Source organism: Callospermophilus lateralis, unplaced genomic scaffold (genome assembly GCF_048772815.1).
Source record: "Callospermophilus lateralis isolate mCalLat2 unplaced genomic scaffold, mCalLat2.hap1 Scaffold_86, whole genome shotgun sequence".
Lineage (NCBI taxonomy): Eukaryota > Metazoa > Chordata > Mammalia > Rodentia > Sciuridae > Callospermophilus > Callospermophilus lateralis.
Genome location: NW_027516693.1, coordinates 6,648,521 through 6,666,019, shown reverse-complemented (window position 1 = coordinate 6,666,019; position 17,499 = coordinate 6,648,521). Strand labels below are relative to the sequence as shown.

Genomic DNA, 17,499 nt, shown 5'->3' with positions numbered 1-17,499 from the left:
AAAGGTGGCAGGAAGCAGGACTGAGGGAGGCGGGGCCTTGGCAGCCACGGCAGCCGCAGGATGCGGGCTGCTGGCAAGTGGGGCGGCAGCGGCTGAAGGCTGGGAGGAGGCAGCAGCTGCAGGTGGAGCAGCGGTGGTTTAGGCTTCGGCAGCAGCAGCGGGCGCGGGATCATGTGGAGCGGCGGCGGCACGCGAGGCTGAGGAGGCAGCATTGGCGGCAGGAGGGGCGATAGTTCCAGGGGCGGGAGGCGAGTCAAAGGTTGCTGCAGGCGAGGCCGAGGAGGTGGCGGGAGGCGGGGCCTTGGCAGCCGGGGCAGCCGCTGGATGCGGGGCGCTGGCAAGTGGGAAGGCGGCAGCTGAAGGCGGGAAGGAGGCAGCAGTGGCGGGCGCGGGTTCATGTGGAGCGGCGGTGGCGGCACCGGAGGCTGAGGAGGCAGATTGGCGGCAGGTGGGGCGGTAGTTTCAGTGGCGGGAGGCGAGGCAAAGGTAGCAGCAGGCGGGGCCGCGGTGGCAGAACTGGAGTCGGTGGCAGGCTGGGCGTCGGTGGCAGCAGGCAGCGAGGTATCACAGCTGCAGGCAGCGGGGCGTGGGCGTCAGGCGGCCTGGCGTCTGCAGCAGGAGGCGGGACGTCCGCAGCAGGAGGCGGGGCGTCGGCAGCAGGGCTTCCTTGGTGGTGGCGTGCAGGGCTTCATCTGTAGTGACAGGTGGATAGGCAGCAGCCAAGGCAGGCCGGTCAGAAGCAGCGTCAGTGGCGGCAAGTGGGTTGGAGGTGATTGTGGAGGCAGTCGGGTGGGAGGCAGAGGCAGCTGCGGCAGGCAGGTCAGAGGCATTGGCGGCAGCAACAGTGGGAGTGGCGGTTGCGGTGGCGGCAGGCCTGTGGGTAGGTGGGGCGCTGTGGCACTGCTTGTTCTGTCCTGGTCTGTCAAGGCACAGGCGGTGATGTTCTGGTTTCTGCCACCGTGTCCCTGCAGTATGGGGTGGAGGAGACCCCCTGACATGTAGTTCCGACTGAGTGGATTGGTTCCCAAAGGACTTCTTCTCTGGTTGACAGAAGGATGAGGTGATGGCCCTGGCCCGCTAACAGCTCACAGCTGAGGATTCCGCTCTTGGGGAAGCTGCACAGCTGCAAGTCCTCTGTTCAGAGGGTGAGTTGGTGGTGTTGGGTCTTTCTGTCGTCCCTTGGCTCCCCTCCAGTGTCCCAGGTGGCCGCTACCTGGAGGCACAGAGGAGGGTGATGGTCACGCTGGCCTACACCTGGGTCACAGCGCACTTTCTCTCACACTCCCACAAGTGGGCATGGAGCCAAATGCACGGGGATCCCGAACTTTTGCAAAACTGACTGGAGACAGACCGAAACCTCCCATGGGGACACAGGTCCTGGGACATTGACGAGGGGAAACACACTCTCCAGATCTCACAAGCAGAACTTGTTGGATTCCATCTCCTGCCCTTGCTTGCTTTAGGTGACCTGAGTTTGCAGGGATTCCCAGCCAAGCCCTAGGGAGCAGGGTCCAAAAGGGTTGTGAGTAAGGCACCAGGTATTTAAATACTTTACTACTCCAGAAGAGTCTTGGCTCCAACACTTTTGGAAATTGGGTACTGTCACTCCATCTACTTAAATCCTAGTGACATGGTGAGTGTAGTTACTGGTGGTATTCGCCTTGTAGATTGTAATTAGAAACATCTTTGAAAACTTTGAAAATGTTTTGCAGATACATATTTGTCAATTTGTTTTCACTTTGGGTCTGTCAGAAATGAATGGAGGACTATCTACTATTAGGTAAAGAGGAAAATAAAGGCAAAGTTGACTTTTTTTTATTGTTGGTTGTTCAAAACATTACATAGTTCTTGATATATCATATTTCACACTTTGATTCAAGTGGGTTATGAACTCCCATTTTTACCCCGTATACAGATTGCAGAATCACATCAGTTACACTTTCATTGATTTATATATTGGCATACTAGTGTCTGTTGTATTATGCTGCCTTTCCTATCCTTTACGATCTCCCCCTCCCCTCCCCTCCCCTTCCCTCTTCTCTCTGTACCCCCTCTACTGTAATTCATTTCTCCCCCTTGTATTATTTTTCCTTTCCCTTCGCTTCCTCTTGTAAGTAATTTTGTATAACCCTCATTACACACAGAACAAACTTCTAAACTATTATTGTGCACACCTAGTATTTCCCCCTTTCAACTCTGTTGAAAAAGTCTATGCAAGAAAATGTGTGATATTTTATAGTTGTCATGTTTTTTAAAAGTACCCTCTTGAATTTGCTTTTTACTGTGTTTTATTTACTTTGCTTCTCACCTCTACAAAGGCTTGGGTGTATTTATGATAGGTTTTTAGCAAACTGATTCTAGCTCCTCCCATTTGTTACAAAACCTTGGAAATCATTTTCTTTTCTACAGTGTTACGGTGAGGCAAATTAATTTAATGTTATGACTGTATGGATTGTGAATATTGTAATTCTTATTATTTGCATTTACCATTTCTTTTCTCAAGAGAATTGCCTATCTAACCTGTCAGCTCCCACAAGTCCCCCTTATGTTTTGGACATTTTCTGTATAATTATATTCCTTGTTTATTTTGTCCACAACAGTGCAAACTTAATGAGGGAAGATTTCTTGTTTATTATTCCTCAGAGCCTGGGGTAGGCATTGGAGTAATTTTTGAATGACCAAACTTCTGGAAATTTTGCTACAAAAGTTTCATTAAATTATATTAGAGTTGGGCAAGTTTAAATCCCCAATAAAAGCAAACAAACAAAACCAAAAAATAACCTCCAAACAACAACAACAACAATGTGGGTACAATAGAGTGCTAAAGCTAGTAATGAGTATGTTGCAGAGAAAATAGCATAAAATATTTCAGCTTTAAAATAGATTGAATGGAAAATGATTTAGTGTTTTCCTGAGCTCTAAGTAAAAAGATAGTACCAATGCATTTATAAACATTAAGTATTTATCTTAGATTGTTTGTTTGTTTGTTTGTTTGTTTATGCCAAAAGATCAAGTTTTCTAATGGTAATCCAGGATGGAGTTTTAAATTTAAATTCTGAAGTTGAAGACACATAACATTTTTTTTTTCTCCTAGCAGGTAGTGTTTTATAAGATGTTACCCATTCTATTTGGAGAGCACCAACAAGATTTATAAAGATGACATTTTCAATAGCTACTTTGTGAATTTCCAAATTTGGGATTTTTCTGGGCCGATGGACTTTTTTGACCCAACCTTTGACAGCAAGATTATATTCAGGGGAACAAGAACATTGATATATGTTATTGATGCACAGATAGTTAGAAATAATTATGTTTACTTGTCTTCCCTGGTGGCAAAAATATGTAGAAACAATGGAAAATTGTTCATCTTATTTTCATTTGTTTGCATCTCATTTCTTTACCACCAGATTCCATAACAGTATTTGATGCAATTGCAGAGGTGCTTTTGGAACAGGCATGTCTTTGTAATTTGAAAGAATCATTTGGTTAGGAGGTTTACTTTACATCCTGAGCCCTAGTTAATGAACACTTAGCATTGGCTTTCCAGTAAATTTTGCTACACATTACTATTAGCTATTATAGTAGTACTACAACTAATCAAAAAGATCCTGTCAGTGCCCATAAGATGGACTATGAGAAAAAACTGAGTCAATATATACTAGAGTGATTAGTTTCCTTGAGTGTCCAAATTGAATTTAGTCCAACAAGCATTTTTTGAGGGCCTACTGTGTGCCAGAACGTCAGATGAATGGTACTTGTCCCTATTCCTAAGAATCTTACTTTTCATAGCTGATATATTATTTAGGAATGCATTCTGAGTAGTAGACCATATATTGGGAACTTTCACATACATGATCTAATTTAATCTTCACAACATTGTGAAGTTAATATTGTAATTCCTGTTTTTTAGATGAGTAAACAGAAATCGCAGAGTTGAAGCAACTTGTTTAAAGTCACACATCTATTAAATGGCAGAGCTGGGCTTGCTTTAAAAAACTATTTAGAAGAATTGTTCATTTCCCCTTTCCTTTATATTATCAGTATTAAAATTTGAGGCATTAATTTGGGATTTTAATTTTTTATCTTGAGAAATGGAAGAACTAACTATTAGCATATTTGAATACTTGGATATTTCTGAATAAATAGTGTAATATATTTTCTGTGTTGGGGAAAGAGTTAGTTTGACACTTTCTTAACTCCTTGACCTTTATAAGATTCTTTTTATAAAATGATTTTTCTGACTTACAGGATAACTACAGGGAGACTTCAACAAGACTTCACATTACTGTTTCTAAAGTCTACAGAGTTGAGCCTGGGGTTGTGGCTCAGAGGTAGAGTGCTCACTTAGCATGTGTGAAGCCCTGGGTTTGATCCTCAGCACCACATAAAAATAAATAATTTTTTTAATAAAAGGTACTGTGTACAACTAAAATAAATAAATAAATATTTTTTTTTTTTAAAAAAAAGCCTAAAAAGTTAAACCAGACATGAATTTTGAGGGATTTATTCCCAAAGTTGATGGTCTGTCTGATTCTCACAGAATAGAAACAAAGAGGGACATTCATCAGAAGGCCAGTAATGACCTTGCAGATGCTGGACTAGAAAAAAATCCATGTTAGGTAAAAATATGTATATTTGAAATGAGATCCCTCCCTCAAAAAACAACATGTGTGTTCGATATGAGAGCCCTGAAGATATATTCCCATCTCTGTCATTACAACCTCATAGCTTTCTGTTACTGATAGGTCCATTCCTAGTTCTGAAATATTCTGGTCTCTTCTTTGTTGAATTCCAAGCTATCTTGTAACCTTGGTGAAATTGAGAAGTTATTTTTCTTTCTTTTCACATTTTCCTGGTGATTGAATTCATGTGACATGTATCAATTGGTGCTTTTGCTCCACCCCAACCTCTAGTTGCCTTAGGCAAATAATCTCTTGTTATGTTTGTGTTAAAGTCTAGCTTGAATTTCCATACTATCTTTAATAGTAGCAAGGGTCTTTTGTAAATGTGGTACACTTTCAAGTCTGGACTGATTCTAATATTTCTTAGTTTTTAAACACTTTACTTTTATGAAACTCTATCCTTTGTGCTAGGTGGATTTATTCTATAAGTTTGCACCCTTTTTCTTTGAAATAGTTGAAAGTATGCTTATTTATAATTATTTAATTAAGAAACTACTGTTAAAGATCACCTGCTAATTAAGATTAATGATTTTGAATTTGCTTTCTATAAGCAGAGAGGAAATAACTTTGCCCATCTTATTTTTTGTGATATTGATACAAATGAGCATTTAAACATACCAAGAAAATGTTCTTTAATGATAGTAACAGATTACTGGGGAAGCAGAGGAGCAACCCAATGTAGTAATTATCTTATCCTGAGTCTGTTATGGTGTCTTTCCTATAAGCTCAATAATGTTCTCTGGGCCTCAGGGTCCAAGAGCTTTTAGTAACTCCCCTAGAAAACCATGCAAAAAAGTCTCATTGACTTCTAGTTTGCCTGGATTAAATTTTTAAATCATTTATAGGAAATTAGTGCTTAAAACATAAAATTCAGTGCTGAGGTTGTGGAGCAGTGGTAAAACTCTTGCCTCACACATATGAGGCACTGGGTTCCATCCTGAGAACCACATATAAATAAATAAAATAAAGGTATTTTTTCCATTTACCACTAAAACATTCTAAAAAATAAATTCAAACTATCTTCCTCTAAAAAGTATCCTCCTTTCTTCTCCCACTGTAATGTGTTTTGTTGTTGTTGTTTGTTTTGGGGAGTTTTTTCGGTATGGGGAAGTTAACAACTGAGCTTCATCTGCAGGCCATTTTTGCATATTTAATTTGGAGAGAGGAGCTACCTGAGCTTCTTAAGACCTCAATAAGTTGCTGAGCTGGCATTGAACTCTTGCTCTTCCTGCGTTAGCCTCCTGAGCCATTGGGATTTCAGATGTATGCCACCACACCCAGCCACCAAATGTAATCTTAGCTTTATATTTTTGTATTCTTATTTTGAAGATTAAGTTTAAGAAAAAAGGATCACTTCTCCCATCCCAGTAAATTTAATATGTATCTATTATATTTTCCAAACATTAATTTGAAATTATTCAGTGTTCAGTGGTTTCTTTGGCTTTTGTGTTATGCTAGATGTTGACATCAAACTGTAAATCTTTTGTGTTATACTGATTGCCCACATAAGAACTTTCTGGTAGCATGATCACTCAAATCAGAGATGGATTATAATTATGTATAGCTTGAGTTTGGATAATTTTTTGTTAAATTTTTTGGTGATCTCTTAGAAAATGATTCACTTAATCAAAGAGGAATAAGAAAAACATTTAACATATGCAATTATGTTAGTAAAATAGAGATATAATTCAACTTTTATTCTTTGATAATAGAAGTGTTTCTGGAACAAGTACTATTTTTGTTTTGGTATTGTGTTGTACAGACTTATATGTTATTTAATAATTTTTGGTCTTTGACTTTTTTGCTAACTTTGATTCTTAAAAGATACTGAACACTTCCACAATTTTGTTTTTTCAAGAATTCGGGTATTGGAAAATCTTTTCACCAATGTATACATTGCTGCAGACAGTCCCCCCACGTATATGCAGTATTATGAACTTTGCTGTGTCATGATTGATGTTGTAATGGATGTGTCTTCTATATATGGGTGAGTTATATACATAATTCTGCAAGACTTCACACACGTGGAATAATAGCTCTATTTGTTCATCAAATTTCTGAGGCCTCTGGCATGTACTATATAAAATTTGCTTTAACTTGGAGCAAGACTTCTTTTAAAGCAGACTGATGAATCTTACTCTTTGAAATAGCTTGTCAAAGAGCAGTTGTAAAATGTGATGAGTGCTGACTTACTTATCTCTGAATGTTTCTTCTACCATTATTTAAGGGATTTTCACTGTGTCTTCTCACTACTGGGACTTAACTAGATCAAAAACTGTTAATTTATTTAAATGTCAGAATGACAAAGTGCTTTATTAAATGTTTGAATATTAATCTTTTAGGAGCACATAAGTAAGGTAGTCAGAATTCTAGATGTCAGAGGACTTATGCATATAAAAATTTAACCTATACATCTGAGTTTCCAAAATAAATCTCTGAAATATGAAATATGAGCATTTCCCATATGTTTACTCACAAAATGAAAGACAGAAAACAGCAATTTTCTGTAATAGGTACAAGAACCAAAGAAAATTGGGGTGAATAAGTGGTGTTTCAAAAGCCAATGGCATTCTGTGAATCTTCTGATAGCCCTGATTCCTTTGTTATATTAACATGAATTCCCAAGATGATTTTAACTGCTCTTTGGCTTCTAATCATTGTGTCCTCTGTTCATGTTCTCAGATTTACCTATGATCACATCCATCATTTTGGTCTGATTCATCGGTGTTTTTCTCCAGCTAACTCTGGACAGGAGAACATATTTATCCTTTTTTTCAGTGCTGGGCTTAGAGCTCCAAACGTTGTGTGGAATACATACACCACGTCCAGTCCTGTCTTATCCATTTGAAAAATATTTTTCAGATGTTGATGGAGTTTTATCTTTATTTTATACATTTATACATGGTGCTGAGAATTGAACCAACTGCCTCACACTTTCTAGACAAGTGCTCTACTTCTGAGCCACAACCCCAGGTGTCTTATCCATTTCTGACCCACCTATTCTTATTTCCATTTCTTCTTATTCACATTTGTGATTACTTGTTCACCTTGTTTTTTTTTTCTATAATGAAAATGAGACATATTACCCATTATATTACTCACTCCTGTAGAGAATCAGATGTGACTGCATTACTATTACTGTCCTTGATGGAGTCTGCCTGCAAATGGGATATTTTGTCAAGGTATAGGGAGGTAACAGCAGACATGCTTGAAAAACGAGATGTCTGCTGTCCTTGGGAGGGCCTACTCGAAATGAGAGGCTCCTTCAAGGTTTAGATAACAGCGGATATGCTTGAAAACGAGGTGTCTGCTGTTCTTGGGAGCACTTGCCTGCAAACGGGATGTTCTGCCAAGTGGGCTAAGAGGGCACTGAGAAAAAATTTATTAACTGTTATAAACAAGAACAGAGCTCGGCATGCTCCAGGCTGAGAGTAGATTAGTCATGAGAAGCGGGCCACTTCTGATTAGAAAATAAAACTTCTGTATGCTATGTTTAATTAGCTGAAAGACCTGATTTATTGCTGTTGGAAGGCTGTCTTCTGTGTTCATAATACTATAAAAAAAATTGCTTGTATAGAATAAAGGACTTTTTTCTGCTGTTGCTTTGCTTACTCTACTTTTTCTTTCTTTCTCATGCTGCCCTGCACGTGAATTACTGCAGCAACTCCTATTTTTTTTTTTTTTTTTTTGGTACTAGGGATTGAACTCAGGGGCACTCAAACACTGAGCCACGTCCCCAGCCCCATGTTGTATTTTATTTAGAGACAGTGTTTCACTGAATTGACTAGTGCCTCACCTTTGCTGAGGCTGGCTTTAAACTCATGATCCTGCTGTTTTAGCCTCCCAAGATGCTGGGATTATAGGCATGTGCCACCAAACCTGGCTTTCTCATTTCTACTTTTAAAAATGGATGAGTAGAATATTTGCTTTTTCTTTAAGACAAATAAAATTTCATAAGACAAATATTTTACAATTTGAAAATCAAATTTAATTTTAAAATTTATTTAGTAAGGCACATAATGAGATATAGAAATCATAATGAACTTCTAAAGAAAATAGGATACCACTTCACTATTCTCAACATATTCTGTACATGCAGTTTGACGAGCTTAATTGTAGTTAATTTGTTTATTAATTGATACTGGATTTACATTTTTTGAAGGGGAACTGCATATAATTCTGACAATGTTAGCTTAATAAATGAAGTAGATGTTAGCTCCTGTAGGTCTCCCTTTGCAAGTATGAATATACCATAGAATATTTAGTAGAGCATATTTCTTTTAATTTTTATATTTAATCACTTTTTACTACTAGTAGTTTTCATATTTTAGATAATTCTTAATAGACTATGTCACTGCAGATTTATGTGAGGAAAGATTTAAAGCCTGCCATATAACATGTATCCTGTGTGAACATGTGGAAGGTATATGAATGCATGCATGTAACAGTGCTGGTCACAGAAAGGGAAAGAATGTGTTGTTGAAGCTTGGTATGCATTTTATCTCATGATGTCATCCAGAAGCTATTCACTTCATGATTTGAGTACTAACAAGTTGCCTTTTCCTTCCCCTCTCGTTTGCAACCTGTAGGGTATGCTGAATCTAAATCTTGTTCCTCATGGCTATGACCTTTGAGCTTCTGCTTGGGTAAGAACTAAGCTTCAGATAATCATATTTTCCTGAAATAAATGTGAATTAGAGCCACAAGAAGACCATTTCATATAACTAATTAAAATTAAACATGCTGGGAGCAATAGCACATGCCTGTAATCCCAGCAGCAGAGGAGGCTGAGACAAGAGAATGGCAAATTCAATCCCAGTTTCAGCAACAGTGAGACACTAAGCAACTCAGTAAAACCCTGTCTTTAAATAAAATACAAAATAGGACTGGGTATGTGGTTCAGTGGTTGAGTGCTCTTGATTTCAATGCCTGGTAATAAATAAATAAATAAATAAATAAATACATACATACATACATACATACATACATACATAGATATAGTAGCAATTCCAAATGTTAGAAAGGATATGTATCAACTATAATTTTTTTTGTAATTACTAATGAGAGAACAAAATAAATTTTGTAAAACTGATAATTTCTTATAAAGTTAAACATATACCTAAACAATAAGTCAACAATAACAGTTTTGGGAACTTACCCAAGAGAAATGAAAACATATGTCCATGAAAGACCATTCTGGAATGTTCATAGTAGTTATATTAATAATAGCATAACTCTGGAGAAAACCCAAATGTTTCTGGTAGAAGCATGAATAAACAAATTGTGGAATGGTCACATAGTCGAATACTACCTGGCAATTCAAAAGATGGGCTCAAGAGACATGCAATGATATGACTGAGCTGCAAAACCATGTTGAGTGAAAGCAACTGGCATTGTTTATATCATGTAGCTCTGTAAAAATAAGAAAAGTATAATACACACAGAGAATGTGAGCCTGCTGAAGTAAGAAATACTGAAGAACTAATGAGTTTGGCATGATGGCAACAGGGAGATGGGCTGATGTATGCTGTTGAAGGCCAGGCTAAGGGAATGGGAATTGATCGGACACTTTTGGTCTTAACTGGTTATTTAACATGGGGAGGTGGAAAGGAGAGAGTTGCCTGAGAAGCACAGCTTCGAGGTTCTCCCTAGACCTGAAGCAAGTCATGGCAATGAGGAGATTCAATCACATTCATGCCTGCTATAAAGTAAAATTTAAGAAAATAAAGAAAATGATCATATTCATTTTGTATAGTATTTCCTTCTCCAAGAGTCTATTTCAACACTGTGCTCTATCCATCAGATTAGCATAAGAGGAAACAATAGTTTCTGCAGAGAAAACTAGTTCACAAAATTTAATGGATACCAGATATTCTTTTAGAAAAAAATTCAGTGGAGACTATAACACTATAAAATAATATGCAAAACTGCACCAAGAGATATTTTATTCTCATATGGAGAGCAGAAAGGCTGGGAAAAAGGAAATAGGAGCAAACACTGTAAGAAAATACAATCTTGAATTTCTCTCTATTGATGGCAGGTGAATGGAGCAGCAAGGATGCTTCTCCCTGAGGACCAAACTTGCAGCAGATATATACTTGCTACTCAGTCTGTGGCCCGCTGCCTATGGGCTGATGAGAGGGGATAGTCAAGTCACATTTACAAGGCCCTAGCAGCTGGGATTAGAAACTCCTCTCTGTGATCTAGTCAGCATCTAATTCAAGTCCATTTACTGACACAAAAATATCCTTTAGAGGTTTCTATTGATTTTTTTCCTGCAAATATATGTCAATGTTTAAGTTGATAATTTTCCACTTATCCTAATCACCATTAGTTTTCAGATAAAAAATATTTTAAGAAGAATTTGCTGTTAACACTATAGAGGATAATGTCTGAACAACAAAGATTTTACAGAAATCAATTTAGAGCCCTTGAAGTAAGATGCCCTTGACAATCTATCTCCTGCAGACAGTACAAAGCAGTATGCACTGAAATGTGCCTCTTGTTCCAGATGTCATCCTGGAACATATCCTGATTAGACTGTCATCCTCAATACAATTTTAAAAAGCCCTTTCAACCTCTTTCTGCCTTCTCTTAGCCATACTAAAGTTACCCTTAAGTTCTCTAGGAGCGCAGTACCAGTTTCAAGAGTGGAATTTCCGCATTTCAGGGTTTGCTGAGTCCAAGTTTGTTTAGCTGAACTTCTGCATCATGTGGTGGTGATGGTAGTTTCACTTAAGTTAACACTGCAGTCTACTGTGCAGAGCAAAACATGACTCATCCAGCCTGAGAGGGGAATAGAGCTGTGCATCTGGTTGCAGGTCTTTCAGATGCAAGAAAATCAGTCCAGTATGTGGTACCTGTGAGACTACCCTTGGATGGGTGGAGCCCACTCGTCTAAAATCAGATCCCTGCCAGGGGATTACACCACACATATTTATGCCTCCAAATGGGAAATTACAATCACACAAGGGGACAATCAGGGTTCTTAATTGCACATTACTTCAAGTTTCCCCCATTTCCTCCATTAAGTTTGCTTGTCTCCATAGATTCAACCCTAAAAGGACACTGAAAGAGATTTGGCCAGTTTTAAAAGAAATTAAATTGTATACAAAGAAACGTAACAACTAGAACAAAACTACAAATCTACTCTCTCTTCTGTACTGCATAAGGGTTCCATAGAGGCCATCTGAGTAGCAAGCAATGACACTAACTCAAAGGCAGGAAGGAGGCAACAGATATTATCTAGTGGGACACTTCAGACCAAAAGTGAAACAATTTGGATAGAAGCTCCTCAATATGGATGCCCTTTGAAACATCTGGGGAGCTTTTTAAATACCAGCAGAAATATAGCTAAGAGCCACCTATAACCAAGGGGAAAAGTGGGGATGGAACTAATTTGCAATTTGTTGAATTTTTCAATTGATGTGATAGAAATATCACACAGTAGTAAATTTTAAGCTACCAGGATGCCAACTGAACACAGATTTGGGAGAATTAGAGCCAGGACCAGAAGGTTGCAGCAGATCACTGAGGAGTCAGGACCTCACCATGAGACTCTGCTTTCCATGGAAGGGTGAGGCCTGAGCGAGGGGACAGGCAAGTCTTCCCACAGGTGATGATAACAGGCAGTCAGTTTGAAAATAGCTACCCTCCTCCAATTTATTCCTTCCAGATTTCTGCTTGCACCTGTCATCACACCTGTAGCAACTGCAGGTCAGGGCCTTTCCCTTCAAACACTGCTACCTTAGGATAATGTGCTTGGTGGAAGTCTCTTCTTTTCCTCCTGCTGCCTTACACTAAGTTGCTCAGAGAGGACCTGGTATGGATGGTCTCCAAAAGAAGATCATTTATCCAAAAACAAATTTTAAGATAGCATTTGAGACTTTGCTAGGTCATGAGGAAATGGTTTAAACCACCCTTCTTCACTTCAAGAAGCTTCTAATCTGGAGGGAGAAGAAGAGGGATCATCAGTGTCAGGAGAGTCGGGGAGAGAAGTTCAAAGGAACTTTGTTGAAGATGCTGTTTAGCTGCTAACCCCTTGTTGCCTCTGTTGTAACAAACAGAAAGCTAAATGCCATGGGAAGGGCAGTACTGGGCATCATGGTGGCAGCTGTGATGGTGGTCTGAACTACCAGGGCTATCTGCTGTGCCATCTTCAGAACCATGTCTAGAGTGGCTGCAGGCACAACTTTTGTCAAGGGCCCACAGCAGATAGTTGATGACATGGAGCTGCTCTCGGAGAGTCAGGAGAGGACCTGCATGGGGGGATGAGGTGTGGATGAGGGCAAGGTGTTGAGCACAGCACTACCAGAGAGCTCTTTAACACTGTAATACGACTCCTGGGGCCAGACCATTTACCCCTTTTATTCCAAAGAAAACACTCGTGCACAGAGGATGAGAGGAACTTCCTGTTGGCACCTCCTCTGTCAGCTTTGTGCACACAACTCAGCATTCAGTTGGGTGTCAGATGTAAGGCTTTGGGCAAGAGCTGTAGGAGCAGAGGGTGATGGCTTGCTAGTCAAGGGCTGTAGCCAGCCTCATTTTGCACAGGTAATACATGGGTCATAGGTCAGGCAGAGCTCTCAGTGAAGTGACTCAGGAGCATGACAGACTTCTCCTTATCTGAATCCTCCAATTGCACATGTACAAATATGTTGTTCTCCTTGGAGCTGTCTGAGCTCTCTTCCTCTGTTAGCACACCCATGGGACTGGAGGAAGAGCTGGAGTACTAAGAAGATCTGCCCTCCTGGGGCATCCTGTTTACAAGCTGCTCCACCTCCATCTACCTCCACCAACCACAGATCTGCAGCATGGCCACCACACCCACCCTCCACAGGCCCAACGTGTCTGGTGGGGTAAACTAGGGCCAGTCCATTGCTGGTGACCAAGGTCAAGGCCAATAAATTGAGGCCCAAGGAGTCTGACTTCCCTTTTTCCAGCTCCAGTTGAGTCTTAAGATTTTTTTTTTTGCACTCATAATGAGGAAATCATACTTAGTAAGGCTCAAAAAGTTCACTAAGGTGAGCTTCTAAAAGACAGCGTAATACTTGTGTGAGTGCAGATTCTTGAGCTAATCCAAAATTCTGTTTTGCTCCTGGGACTGAGGGGCCTGAAGACGAGAGGACATAAAAGAATTGCAGGTGGGGTGTCCTCCTGGGCCTGGTAGACCATTACTGAGCAAGCGCCTCTGGTGTGGGAGGAGTAAGGCAAGGTAAAGGGTGTACTGGATGAAGGTTGCAAGTGGTGCTGCACTCAGCTCTGGGAGGATGGGATGCTGGCCACTTCAAGAAAAGCCTCTCAAGACTGAAAAGGTTTCTGATCTCCAATTCCCCCTCCCCCCAGCTGTGGTAACCAAAAACTTTCTCACCAGCTCTCCGTGGGCAATATCAGCCCAGTGAAACTGAGAAGGTGCCAGATCTCCAACTCCCCCTCCCCCATTGTGATAACCCCAAACTGTTCTTGCCAGCTTTCAGTGAGCATGGCTATCAGAGGGAATGAGTCAGAACAGGTTGCCATTTTTCAATTCCCTCTCTCCACAGCTGTGATGACTTGGTGACTACCCAACACAAAGAGCGCTCAGTTGACTAGACCTAGGGGACTCTTCCTATAGGGCACTTCGATTCCCACAGGCATGGAATGCAGAGTGATCCCTCTCTCACCTTGGCCTTTTCTTTCATGAGCATGGGGTGGCCCAGGTGCCGCATGTCCAGAGTGAACCCAAGAATGTGGAGAAGAGTCCTAGTAATTGAAGCCTGGTGAGCAGAAGTGAGGGGGATAGAGACCAGGAAAAACCCTGTTGAGAGCCACAGCTGAAGGGGCCCCAGCAAATTTCCAGCTGCCAGCTGATTAGCTCGTCTGTGGTGATGCTCATTGGGCTGTTTCCCTGCCCTTTCAGACCACGGAGCTGCACATTGGGGGACTTTTTTTGGCTCTGCCCATGCGACCCAGCCAATCAGCCTCAAAAGCCAGAGGAGTGGGGGGGTTCTGAGGCTTGTGGGAAGCCAGTGGTGGCAGTTGGGCTCTGAGGGAATTCCTGAAGAGCTCGTGTGGTGCGGCATGTGTGTGTGTTCTAAAAATAAAGTTTGTTTCTGCTTGACAAGTGGCTTGTGAATTGTGCCCAGCAGGATTGCGGCATTTGGCGGCCCATATGGGGAACAACTGAGGGTAAGTGATAAGGTAAACTGCTCGCCCCTGAGGGCAGGGCGAGAGGATGGGTAGGCATTTTAAGATTCTTCTTTCATTTTGTTTCAATTTTGTTTTAAGTTGTCTGTCCCTGGAGATGTGTGAGATGAAAGAAAAATCACTCACATCTGAGGAAAAACTATTTGCATCTGAGGAATTGATAGAGAGAAAGGACGGATGGGCATTTCAGGAGGATAGAAAGGATATTAAAATGATTTTCTGTTGTTCCATTTTTGTTTCATTCTGTTTTGGTTTTGTTTGGCGTCATCTTGTTGGGTTGTATTATAGTAGAAATATGGGATCAGAAATTAGTATAAAACAAACCAAAAGAGTGTTAAGTAAATTATTAAAGGAAGGAGGCACCTCAGTAAAATCAAGAGCAGTCAGGGCATACGTTCATACAATACAAAAATGTAGCCCATGGCTTTTTAAGGAGGAGTTGTTAAATACAGCACAATTGAAACATCATGTTGAAGATTTAAGGGAAAAAGAAAAGAAAAACCCAGGAACTCTGCCAGTTGGCACATTGCCATTGTGGGCATTGGTATCTTGGTTGCTTAGTCCAAAGCCTTCAGTTCAGACAATGGTAGAGGAAGGAGAAGTCATATTGATTCAAGTAAAACAGAGGGGGTCTCAAGTTAGTCCAACAGAGGAAAAGATTCAAGTAAAAGAGAAGATCTCTCAAGTTAGTCAGAGGGAAAGATTCAAGTAAAAGAGAAGGTCTCTCGAGCTAGTCAGACAGAGGAATAAAGTTTAGAGCAGAAAAAGCCATCTGGGGAAAAGTTACAACAGGTGCTGCTACTAACACCTTTCTTTCATCAGAGGGCATAAGTGCCCAACAGCACCACCTCCATATGCTGGGTGGCCCCCAACCCCCGTAGTTAATAGATGGGATCCCGAGACAGGACCTCAAATATTAGCATGCCCTGTATTTGAGCAGGCAAAAGGGTAGCGAATTCTCCATGCTTTAGATTTCAAAACAGTGAAGCAGCTAAAAGAGTCTGTAACAACTTATGGTCCTCAAGCACCCTTCACTGTAAGCATGGTCGAATCCATTACCAACTTGAACATGACGCCGGCAGATTGGACTAGTATGTGTAAAGCTGTGCTAAATGGAAGACAATACCTGTTATGGAAGGTTGCCAATGAGGAATTTTGCAAGGAGACAGCTAGGCGAAATGCAGCAGCTGGTTATCCTCAGAGAAATTTAGATATGTTATTAGAAAAGGGACCTTATGACCTTATACACATATATGCAAACAATCTATTGATTCTATTTTTTCTAATGAACCTTGACTAATACAGAGAGAATAGAGGGAAGTAAGAAAACTAATTTGCCAAGTGCATGAATCACTCTTTCTACTAGTTATTTTAATTCCCCAAGAATTCCTAGAAACTAAGTTTAATTATTATTGTAATTTAAGAGGAGAAAAACTGAGTCCCAGAGAAGATAAGAGGTACTTTCCTGTGTAATAGGAAGCCATGCAAACAACCTATCATGACAGTCTTCATGCCTTCTGCCATTCTTAGATAACCTGTCTCTGAGAGGCACTGGCTAGGGAAACTTGTATTAACCAGAGACAGCACTATGCTCCAAAAATAAGAGACACTCTTTGGATTAGAGAAGGGCAAAAACAAACCTCAGAGTTATTGTTGGTAAGCTGTGATTGTTGCTGTGGTTTTATTAAGCAATTTTTTTCTGACATTGTGCTGGTTCTTAGAGATTATGAGATAGTCCCCCATTTTAAAAACAAAACACACACAAAAAAATTTTTTTATTCCATTAGTGAACTGAGAATGGTTTTTATTTTCTTTCAAGTTTTTTGCCCAAATTTCTTGATGCAGTTCCCACATTTGTAAGTTTCACTGAGTCTAGACTAGGACAAACCTTTGTCCTCCAAATGGAACATGTTTTTCTATTTCGAAGTCTGTGGCCCACGTGTACCTTGGGTAAGCACAATGAATGAAAGAGTTGCCAAAATTATAGTATCCTAGGGGAAAAGCAATGTAGACTAATTGTACTCTCTAAATAGTAAAATAAGGAATAGGCTTCTTTGCTCAAAGTCAAAATTATTTCTATATATCTCTAGTATTTAAAAGTTCCCAAGAAAGCATCCCAAGTTTATTCTTAGTACTATTGAATATATGGTGGCCTTAAGGCACCATACTAGAGACAGAAATGAGTTTGAGTGGATGACATCTTATTAAATAGAGAGAAAGAGTATTCTGATGTTAATATAAATGTACACTTTGATTGATTTTTTGGAGACCTCTCAAAATATTTTAGATGAAAACATGAGTTAGTTAAAATATGATAATAAAATCAATTTTTTGTACATATTTATGTCACTATATTTTTATTTTGGAACTAGTTTTAAGACTGAACTTAAATTTTATAGCAATGAGTTATCAATTTCTTGTTTCTGCTATTTTTTCTCTTTTGTATTGATCACCAGCAAAACATAAGCTTGCAAGAGGAAATGTCAATATTTCAGATTAAGCACAATGGAGGCTACCCCTAACTTTTCGGACCTTAAATTCAGAAGAAATGTATTTGATAGGAAATATAGAAATCAAAAGCAGAAAAAAGAAAAAGAAAAAGAAAATTAGCTCAACTGGGCTTAAAATCTGA

At 40.0% G+C, this 17,499-nt stretch overlaps 1 pseudogene; it reads right to left on the bottom strand.

The window, feature by feature from the left end:
• Positions 1-12,715: 12,715 nt before the first annotated feature.
• LOC143641129 (zinc finger CCHC domain-containing protein 14 pseudogene) lies at positions 12,716-13,856 on the bottom strand (annotated as a pseudogene).
• Positions 13,857-17,499: the final 3,643 nt, after the last annotated feature.